Source organism: Corvus brachyrhynchos, unplaced genomic scaffold, assembly GCF_000691975.1.
Source record: "Corvus brachyrhynchos isolate BGI_N302 unplaced genomic scaffold, ASM69197v1 scaffold152, whole genome shotgun sequence".
NCBI classification, from domain to species: Eukaryota; Metazoa; Chordata; class Aves; order Passeriformes; family Corvidae; genus Corvus; species Corvus brachyrhynchos.
This window is the reverse complement of record NW_008237447.1, coordinates 2,362,809-2,373,165: the sequence shown is the minus strand read 5'-3', so window position 1 is coordinate 2,373,165 and position 10,357 is coordinate 2,362,809.

Sequence of the window (10,357 nt, the reverse complement as noted above, 5' to 3'; positions counted from 1 at the left end):
GTCTGCTGAATGTGCCTTGGAGCCACAAAAGGAGGGAAATCCACAATCCAGCAGCCAGGGAGAGCACCTTCCCAAGAGGTGTCTCTGTTCAGCTGAGCTGGTGTCCCAGCAGCAGCTGCAGAAGGGCAGTGTGGGGACATGCTGGCTCACGGGTCCACAGGGCTGAGGCCACTGCAGGCAGGAAAAGGCCAGCCCAAACACACAGCCAAGGAAGATGACAGACCTGTGTCCCTTTAGTCCTCCCACTCAAATACAAACCCTGCTTGCTAGATAGCCTGCTGTCATTAAGGTATGGTCACTTCTGAGCCTTTTGAGGGCCTTTTTCGTACAAGGAAATCCTCTGCTGACCAATTAGTCCAGCTTGCCCTTTGCTTGGCATCCCGCTGAGGAAACAATGCAGACTATGAATATGCTCCTGATGACTCTGATCTTTATTGCCAGGAATGGAGTGAGGAGCATCACTTCCCTCAGCACTGCATTTTCTGATCTGGCTGTCGATACATTTAAAGCCTTGCATAGTGACCCAAAACGTAAATACAAAATGATCCTTTATTAATGCAGCAAAAGACTGACACACGTGCTACCATTTCCTCCCCGGTCTTTAGAGGTGTATTTCCTTCTTTCACACTGCATCCCCCACACTGTGGTCATTTTCTTGCTCTAACCCCATCATCATGACCTTCTCCTGTATCAGCACAACCCACTTCTTCACAGGTGGCCCACTGTTCCGAGAGGCTTCACAGACCACAAGGCAGCCAGAGTCTGATATATAGCTTCTATGTGCAGAATTACTGCCCACAAGCTCATGGGTTTTTCCATTTGCACATTTCCAAATGTGTCAAGAGAGCAAAGTCAGGTACCTGGAAGTTTTTTTCAAGTACAGAAACACAAATATTACCTTGTCTCAAAAAGGCTAAAAAGTGCTCCCCAAGCAAATGGGGATTTAAAAAAAAAAAGAATGAAAGAAACTGACAATAAACCAGACATTCATCTGAATGACAGCACTATCAGCCAACAGGTTTTCCTGTCCTCTTTTGTCCAGAGGTTGGAGGGAAATTCCTTCTTTCCAGGCTGCTTCTGCCTGAAGTTCATCAAATCCAAAGGTATCAGCCAGCACCATTTGTGGACAGTCTCAATAGCTATGGCATATCAAAGTGATGCGCCATATCCTTGCTGATCAACTCATCTCCTTTTCCAAGTTGGTTAAATGTGTTAATAAGCCCAAGCTGTAGCAATCTAGGCACAAAAATCAAGTAGGACAAGAGCAATTCATTAAGTGCCTTATTTTCTACTTTAATAACAACACCACCAAAAAAACCAAACCAAAACAAAAAAAAAAAAAAAAACCAAACCACAAGAAGAACCCCATAGAAGAAGCCTTTCCATCCTACACTTCCATTTCACAGGTGAGTGTGTTTTCTACAGTCTTTTTCAACATCGGAGATTAACAGCTGAAAAGATATTTGTAAAAGTAAGAACAAGGTTTGAGTTGGCAGCAGGGTTCGGATCTCTAACCCAGTAAGGTGCAGATGTTGTTGGTGTCCTCACTTCCCATGTTCACAGAGGGCACAACAAACTGATAGAAATATTTTAAAAATCCAGCCTTAAGTCAGGAGCCTCAGAGTGGCTTTTGGGGGTTTTTTCATCTATTGTTTTTAACATAATCCCTTGCTTTACTGTCTGAGCTCTTCATCATCTTTTATAGTAATTGAAATAATGCATCTCCAGGAGAAACAAGAAAGTTTCCTTTGTTCTGCATCCTCAGTTAGAGATAAAAAATCATAACGGAGAGAGAGAGAGACAGAGAAGGAGAAACTACTTGGCCAAGATCAGAAGAGAAAACAGCTGCAAAGAATTAAACCCAAGTCTCCTCACTTACTATGACATTGTTTGATTCTCTCCTTAGGCTGCATTATATCATTTTTAAATTCTGTAAAATGTTAAAGTCAGGAAACAAGCAAGGGAGCTCCTTTGACATAAACATGCAGGGTCTAGAGTAGAGATTTGATGAAAGAATATAGAAATTTATTATTTTTAGTTAGTCTCTTTGTTGTTAACCCTTACTCTTTGAAACCATGGCTAAGGCTTCAGAAAATAGTAGAACTGAGATTTGCTTAATTTGCCATTAACAGCTGTGGTGTCAGATCCACTGGCTTTTCAATCATTTTAAAATTCAGCAACACAGAATAAGCCAAACACCAAAACTGGGACTCAAACAAGTGGGATTTTAAGGTAAAACAAAGCAAAAAATCATCAGAGACTTTGTGAATAATCAGTGAAAACAAGCAAGGCTATAGTCAGCTTGTGCTTTCAGAGATGTTGGAAAGTGAAAAATTACTTCACATGAGGAAATTTTGCATTAGGCCAGTAAAAAAAATGTTAAGCAGGTTTGTGTGGAAGTCCATAATCAAATTTTCACTCTGTCCATTCAACATCACACTGACTCCTCAGGCTGCCACTTGGTACCCTGAGGAAGGGGTGTGATCTTCCAAACATCAAGCAGATGTCAAGTTCTTCCCATACCCAGCAGTTTTCTGATCCAGATACAGCCACCACAGGATTTGAGGAGGGGCACATCCTCCTTAGGCAGGTGGTGATTTTTGGTGTGTCCATTTATCCCCCCATATTTTTTAATGGACACAAAAAACATATGGGAGTCATCTTGAATGTCTACCTTGCATCACACAGATTCCTTTCCATCTCTGCCCAAACACCTGCTGAATCCTCTGATGTGAAGCCATCACACATCAAACTAGCGATGAGACTGATAATTAAAATTTCCTAACACTTTGCAATAAAAGACTTTGTTGGTATTACTTCTCGAGGCTTTCCACTGCTCAGACTGAGCCCCTTCTGCCTCAAACAGATGCCTCATACCACAGGCATGTCTGGGCCAACACAGAACCCTGGCCTGGCCCACCTTGCCAGGTACCAAAAGCAAACTTGGACCAAAATGCTCCCCTCCTTACAGAAAAAACTCCAAATGTTTCTCTGTAGCAGTCCTTACCCCCACACCCCTTTTTTCTACTTACAGAGCACTGGTTGTGCATGACTCCAAACACCAGTCCCACAAGGTCTCCTGGCTCTCCCAAATTGCAGGAATACAACGAGAGCTTTGGGGCTCAGGGCTGCTCCCACCCCAGCTCTGCTTGCCCAAAACAGAGCAAAACCCCTGCTTAGCAATTAAAGGTACTTTGCAAGACCAGCTGTACAATTGCACAGCTGTTGGCAATTCCCATTTTCTCCCTGAGCTTCTTCATCCTTAAGACAGGCCTTTTTGATGGACAACCACCTTTCCCCATCCTTGCAGGGTTTCCCTGTGTTCCTAATGTCCATTTCAATAGAATTTACCTTCATTTTCAGAGCTAGCTGGGCTGATGTTTCCTTTGGTTTAGAAGAGAAGTCCCCAGCATCTCTACATCTTTAACGTAAAGAAATTCCTGGCTTCATTTAAATTAAGTCCTGAGCTTTTTGGACTGTTCTTCACCATTTAGGTCCCTCCAGTTATGCATGATTTTCCCTTTTTAAACTAAGATCACATGCCCATGTTCCAGGTCACATCAACTAAATCAACCTCACTTGTTCACTCAAGGGTTTTGTCTACAACTGTCTCCTCTAAGTTGTTGATGTTAGTCAGAAAAACAGAGTTTTAAGTCATGTCATCCCCTGGTTCATTGACTGTGGAGTTAAACAGATCTTCTGTTGTCACTCCCATGGCATATGATTGCTAATGGTTTTCAGTGTGGATGACTAAGAAAATTTCTTGTGACACAAATCTCTGGAGTATTTCACTCTCTAAAAGCATTCAGTAATTCTTTATTTGCATCCAAATTCAACTCCCCAGTCTATCCCAGGAGGGCCTCCTTTGACATCTTTTCCTGGAATAATTTTGATGGAAACTGATCTACTTTACCCACATTACCACACTTTTTTCTTAACATCTTTAAAATATGTTTCTACCTTTAAAATCATTATTCTATCATTTCTCTACAGCCTATTTCCAACATGATTGCTCCTGTCATGTAATAATCACTGCTGCCCTTCCACCTCGATGTAGTTGATGTAGTTGGTGATGATATTCAGTTTCCTGCTCTAACAACACCTGCAATAAACACTCGCTTGCTGTGAACACCATATCTGTTGTCTCCTACTGACCGTACTTTCTAGCCACATAAAAGTCAATAATTTGATATTGTCTACTTAACTACAGTTGGCAGCAATTTTACTCACTTTCCCCCTTCTCCTTGTATTATAAAAATAGCTGTAAATATTTCACTACTTTCCCAAACAATTTCATTCATTTCTTAATTTAGATTTCTTCTCACAAGCCTTCTTAAGCGTGATCCCAGGAGCTGTGTCTTCAGCATTACCCACCCTCAGATGAATCCCCTTTGCATGGCTTTTGCCTCTAACCACACTCCTTGCACTGACTGCACCGATCTGCAGGAACTTTTCTGTCCTTCCTTTCAAAGTATTTTACCAAAGCTCACCTAAACCAAATCTTTCTTGAATATCACTTTCACACAGCTATTTTTTATTCCCTTCAGGCACTGACACTTGCTTTAACAGGGAAAAATCCACTGTTGATCCTTCCCATGACCTTCAGAATCTTTTTCAGCCTCAACACCCTGTCCTAGTCCTTCATTAGGGATGTGGTTCATGGGTCTCCCACTCACCAGTGAAAATCTGACCAATTTTTCCTCAGCCAGAGTTGTTCACATTCCTGGATGTGCCCTCCTGAGGGCAGGTGGGAATCTTTGAGGTCTTCTCCCTACTATCCTTCTTCCTGACTCTTACCTCTCTTTTGGAGAGAGGTGCTTTGCTCCTCTTCTTTGCCACTTGTTTCTTTTGCTGCTTGCTGATGTTTTCCTCAGCTTCACCACAGTAATGCCTCCTCCTCTCAGCATTTAACTACCAAGAAGTGGGTTTCAACCACCAACATAAATATTTTTTCACAGAACATAATTAAATTTGTGGAACTCATTGCTGCAGTTTATATTATAGATTAAAAACACACCATAAAAAAGGTTAAAAGAGAGTGAAATTATTATGGAGGGCAGGTTTATCAGTGGCTGTTAGGAGATGATTTAAATGCAGCCTCCATCTCACGAAGTCCTAAACCCTTGACTGTAAGAAGCTGAGCAAAGTGTTCAAAGGGTAAGATAAGCTGTGGTTTTCTATGATTTTTTTTTCTTCTGGCCAGTGTGAACCATCCTGTAAAATACTATACAAAGTTAAAACAGTCTCAAGCCATCTCCAGAATGCCACTTCTGGGTTCCTAAAAAAGAGATGGGTTTCACAATATCTGGGCTTGTTTCACAGCCAGCTCCTTATTCAAATCACAGTATCATAGAATGGTGTGGGTTGGAAGGGGAGCCCAAAGTTCATCTGGTTCCAATCCTGTTGCCATGGGCAGGGCATAAGGTACCAGGGAGGCATTCAAGTACTGGTTCAGAGCCAGTTCCATCAAACTCTACTAGGCCGAGCTCTACAGTGATGGTGCTAAAACTGGAAGGGCAAAAGAATTGCCTGCCCATCAGGCAGTGTCTGTATCTAAAATGTTTGCTGAAGGTGAAGTCCAGATATGGGACTGGCCTTGACATTGCATCTGGTAGATGTATTCCAAGAATTTGGCTTTTTACACATTTTTTTGTCACACACACCTTCCTTTGTATTTTTTTTTTTTACAGATATGCTAATTCTCCACTTGCACTTAAGCACAATGACTTTTCAAATGCAAGCTGTTGTGCAATAACAGTAGAAATTTTATGCCAGTTTTTTATATGTGCATATTTATATATATGTAACTACTGAATAAGTGAAATGGGACTAATGCATGTGCAAATCATTGTGCAGACTGATCTTAAATTATGCTTTGTGGTATTTCAGCATTTGTGAAGAAGTGAGGTTTAGCCAGCAATAATGCCTGTGTGCAACCATGGCTCCTATGTTTTCTTGCCAAGCAATCCAGTTTTAGCAGGTCAAAAATCAGTCCCCAATGCTTTTTGCTAAACTGAAAACCACAGGAGCACACACAATATTTGGCCCCATCTTTTCCTTGCACATCCTTTGTGTGATCAAGAAAGATCTTCAATACATGAGCACTGCAAATCAGTATTTTTCAGTGCCTTCTTGGAGCTGATGCTGAAGTTATTTCTTGCATACAAAACAGATTAAAAAAAAAAATCACACTGCAGGAAGAGCTCGTTTAACAAAAGCTAAGTTTATCTCATCAGCTGCGTAGCTCAGCAGGAGTGATTTGACAGAGCACAGCACGGGTTGGGGGATTTTATTTTGGGCTAGCTCTGGCCTGATCCTGTGAGCTGAACACCCGTGAGCAGCTGGAGAGCATTAGGTGAACCCCCGGGGTGCTGCAGAAAAGATGCAGCATTTGCTGTGTGCTCCAAGGCTGCTGGACAATACCAGCCCAGCACAGCGAGCACAGGACCACCGGGAGTTTCTTTTCAAAAGCACATTCCTGACCCAGGCTAACACTGTGTGAATGCATCTGCCAGCGGATGACTGCAGAAAACAACAGCTACGGGAGAGTCCCAAGGACAGAACATGGACAGCAGCTCTGGTGTGATCCAGCCTCTCGATACCAGAGCTCAAATCTCTTTTTGCTCATTTGACAGGCCCTATTTGAAATGTGTTTTTCTAAGAACGTGCTATAGAGGGATGGTGACAGCTGCAAGCTGAGAGCTAAAGCATGTTTTGTGTTTAGCAAAATGTTTCCTCTGTGCCTTAGACTTTTCCATAGTGTTTCTTTTTCTCTCCTCTATACCCTACCCCAAGCTGTCTCCTACACCAAAATTAGCTCCAATTAAGGTATTAATATCATTGGTTCCAAACTGCTGCGGCTGGTCAGAGGTGGGAAACAAAGATTACTTTTTTTTCTGCCTTACACCTGATACCAGGACAAGAGAAAGGCTTAAAATATTCACAGGAAAGGAAAAAAAAAATTTTTCCATTAGTCTGAGATGCACTTTTACAGTCACCGTCAAGATGGGATTTCCATTTGTGTATCAGCAATTCAGATTCTTTCTAAAAGAGAGAAATGATATGCAAACAATATTCTAATAGAAGACAAAGACTGGGATTTTGAGTGCACAGAAGAAAGATTTTTTTCAGGTTATGGTTTCCACAGCAACTTTTCATTTTATCCCTCATGTGTCTATCTGTCTTATAAGGTCTTTCACAACATTTATATATAATGAGATGTTCTGTTGATGGGAAATTATTAAGAAATTAATTTCTCAGGGAAAAAACCTACAACTTTTCCTGTGTATATTCACAGCTTCGCACACACACAGAGCAGCATTCCTAGGAATCAAGATGCTTGCATATAGGAGTACATTTTTATTCTTGCTATCTAGAGCAGCATGAAATTGGCAGCCACCATTGATTACACAAGAATGACAATGATGAAGGATGTGATACTAGGTGTAGCTGGTAGATATTCAGACCTGGAGGCAGGCGGGGCTGAAGGTATCAGAGCTTTGCAGGCACTAACTTGCCTGTTTGAGGAGGCAGCCCTAACAACACACTAACTGATGCTGTTGGATTCTAATCTTCCTCATTTGAATATTTCAAGCAAGTTGCACAAAAAGACGAGCAGCCAGACCAGAGCTTTTCAGTAGCTGGCTCGCTCATCTGTTTATTCTACACAACACTTCTCTCACACAAGAGATGGAGTGAGTTACAAGACAGTTATGTACTAAGCACACTGTTCTGATGCATGTGGCCGCATGTTTTGCACAGAAGAGGGGGTTGCATTCTTCGGAGATCATAAATCTAACACAGAAACTATTTCAGGGGGTTGTCCATGGCTTCTTTTTCAGACGTACACATGGAAATCTAAAATACAAGCACAGCTAGATACAAACATTATGATATGACAATATAAACTCTGTTGGACTGTGGCAGAAGTGAGACAAAAATCAATCCCAAAAGCACTTAGCCATGTTTGCTCAGCAGTACTTATTGACAGCTGAGAGAATAGAATGAGTGGAAATGAAATTTTTGGAGCTCAGTACGCAGTGATGAGATTAGAGTCAGAAGACCCAGAGAGGGACCATCGGCATAAAAATGCCTTAATAATGTAGAATCTGATGTTTACAGCATCCTCTTTCCTATTATAGCTCTGCTGGTGACTAAGCCTTGCCTGGTGCATTGACCTTGGCTGGCTGCCACCTGCCCAGCCAGACACTCTCTCACTCCCCCTTCTCAGCAGGACAGGGGGAGAAAATATGATGGAAAAGTTCATGGGTCAAGGTAAGAACAGGGAGATCACTCATCAGTTTGTGTCATGGACAAAGCAGACTTGACTTGGGAAGTTAATTTAATTTATTACCAATGATTAACAGAGGAGGATAGTGAGATGTAACAAAGAAATTAAAACCGCCTTTGCCCCCACTCCCTCTTCTTCACAGATTTATCTCAAACTCCCCAGCCCCAGCTGTGCAGGGGGATGGGGAATGGGATTTGGGGTCAGTTCATACCTCTTCACCTCTGCCACTCCTTCTTCACATGGTTCCTCTGCTCCAGTGAGTTCGTTACCATGGGATAGAGTCCTTCACAAACTGCTCCAAGGTGGGTCCTTCCCACAGGCTGCAGTTCTTCATGAACTGCTCCAGTGTGGGTCCCCCACAGGGTCACAGGTCATGCCAGAAAACCCGCTCCTGCCTGGGCTCCTCTCCAGGGTCACAGCTCCTGCCAGGAGTCTGCTCCAGCATGGGATCCTCATGGGCTGCAGGTGAAGATCTGCTCCTCCATGGATCTCCATGGGCTGCAGGGGCACAGCTGCTTCACCATGGTCTCACCATGGACTGCAGGGGAGTCTCAGCTCTGGCACCTGGAGCTTCTCCTGCCCCTTCTTCTCCACTGACCTTGGTGTCTGCAGGGTTGTTCCTCTCACATTCTTCTCAATCCTCATCCTCATGGGTGCCATAGAGTGTATTAGATATTCAGAAAAGTTTCCTCACTGAGAAGCTGGCTGGGCGTTGTAACAGGCTGCCCAGGGAAGTGGTGGAATCACCATCCCAAGGTGCATTCAAAAACATGTAAATGTGTCACGGAGGGACATGGTTTAATGGTGACCATGATGGTGCTGGGTTAATGGTTGGACCTGATGATCTTAGAAGTTATCTCCAACCTTAACAATTCTATGATTCTGAAAGACAGATGTCAGCCAAGAACAAATAAAATGCTGCATATTATGCATTTGGATTTGGTGAGTGACCATGGAAGTCTAAGCACAGAAGATGTTTATTGTCAAGAGTGATTAATTTTCTATTATGTATTGGCAAAAAACAAACAAACAAACAAACAAACAAAAAAAGCAAAGGAGACCTGGAGTAAGTGTCTCTAAAAAATTCCAAAACAAGTCACAGTTTAAAACCTCTTGTTACGCACACACAAAAGGCAACAAAGAAATGAAGAATAAAATTGTATTTGATGCCAAAAAGAGAAGGAAATAAAACTAGATAATGAAATACTTTGAGAAGACAAAAGTCAGTAAACTGAGAAAACTAGTGTATGAGAAGATTGTGGAGGAAAAAGAGAAAAGTAGATATTTGCTTAAAGATGCACCATTAAGAGCACAAGCACAAACTATTGCAGGACAGAGAAGTGATAGCAAATGTAGAACAAATCCCACTTGTTTAATTCCTGAGCTCTTCACTGCCTCCAGCACATGACAGGTGCATACAGATTGTGGACACAAAATCAAGTGGCTGACAAGTTGTCATTAACTGCAAAGACTTCACAAAGTCAGACCAGGTCGCAAAGACATCACAGGTGTTACAGTTATTAGAGGAGAACCTAGAAAAGCATTCTTTTCTCATCAGAGAAGAAAAGCTGTGACAAATTGATGCCAAGAAGGTTAGACAAAACTTACAGCTGTAGTTTCCAGCTTAGGATACCAAGCTCTTCACTGAACTGGCAAATACCCTTTGGACATTTGCCCCATTTCCAAAGTCTGTAAGAAAATTGTTTACCTTCTTCATTTCAATCCTGGTGATGCAATTTGTGATTTTAAACAAATATTGTTCATAATCTGAAGTCCCATTCCAATTTATGAGGCCCTAAACATAATGCTTTGTCACCATTTCTTTCCATATTCAGTAAAGAGAAAGAGGCATCACAACACCTGCTATTTCCAGAAGATAAATTGTTCATAGATTAATCAGAAAGCAGACATCATCATTATTACAAAGAGTGTCCTATGAACAATGTGAGTGAAAATCCACACAATAAACAGGAGCATTTTCATCTATAATCACATCTGGTGCTAAAAAGCTCAAGTGACATTCAGTCAACTGTGCATTTGACTAAATAGTCAGCCTGAAACAGCAGT